Genomic DNA, 1,287 nt, shown 5'->3' with positions numbered 1-1,287 from the left:
GTATTAGGCCTATAATATGTTAATTTTGTTTTTTTTTCCCCCATGGGGACATTTATGTATTTGATGAAATATTTATTAAAACTTTATTAATTACATTATTTATTTATTTCATTATTTATTGCATTTTGAATAAAACAGCTCTCCATAGCCGCCATGTTCAGTAGGGCAGGATGGAGCAAACCAATAAACAAATGGAGGAGCTAACAAGTCAGCTAAGTCTGTTAAACACAACCTTTTTCACGAGAACACACCAGGAGAAAGTTTAACTAAAATRACTTGGACCTGATCAGATGGACGTGAAGAGCAGCAGACCAAAGAAGAGGGAGAGTTTACACTCCGTCTTTTTCCTGGACCTGGATAAACAATGCTAAGCTAACCGCTAGTAGCGAGGCTAATGCTCTGTTTAGCTTTCTGCCTCRTATTTCAAGCATCACGATCTGATCCAGCACAGACTAAAACAGGTAAGAGAAAAGCTAGAAGACTTTTGTTGTGCTTATTAATCATAGTATATTATTTATTAATGGTGAACACAAAATAATAAATGTTGTTTATGTTTGTTTCTTCTTTCGGCTGCCTTTCATTTTATTATATCTTTTTTCTTCTGTTGTGCTTAGTTTGTTTTTTAATGAACTAAATTCATTTTAAAATAAAAATACAATAGTTTACCTTAGAGATGCAACAATTTGTTGCTATTAAAATAACATTATTCTATATTAAATATAAATTAGAAAACTCACTTGTAGCCATCTCCATATTGACTTAAATTTGTGCATTTATTGTTTTAGGTTTATGACATCATCTTGAGACATTCAGAAAAATCTGATCAGAGCTACACTGCTGCAGGCAGACAGGTTCCTGCAGGAATGTTATCTGAAGCAGCTCTGAAGACCATGGAGGCTCAACAGGACCAAGAAGTCTGATGTAGTTCAGGAGCTGCAGTGGTGGCTCTGTACCAGCTGCTCTTCATGGAGAACAATCTGCAGGACACCTTCAGAGACTGWGACTCTGCTGAAGATTCTCATCACATCTCCTCTGACCACAGCTGAATCTGAGAGGAGCTTCAACACTGAAGAGAATCCAGACTTTCCTCAAGTACAACATCACCTCACTGCACTGACCATGCTCTATAGAAGAATCTTGTTAAAACATCCCTGACTTTAACCAGTCATGAAGAAATTTGCTTCTCAGTAACAGAAGAGCAAAATGTATGTACAAAAAATAAAAACTACAACTGTTTTATTATTTTGATTTGTTTAATAAATACACTGGTGTGACACAACTTAGTAC

The sequence above is a fragment of the Austrofundulus limnaeus genome, unplaced genomic scaffold (genome assembly GCF_001266775.1).
Source record: "Austrofundulus limnaeus strain Quisiro unplaced genomic scaffold, Austrofundulus_limnaeus-1.0 Scaffold405, whole genome shotgun sequence".
Lineage (NCBI taxonomy): Eukaryota > Metazoa > Chordata > Actinopteri > Cyprinodontiformes > Rivulidae > Austrofundulus > Austrofundulus limnaeus.
This window is presented reverse-complemented; position numbering follows the sequence as displayed.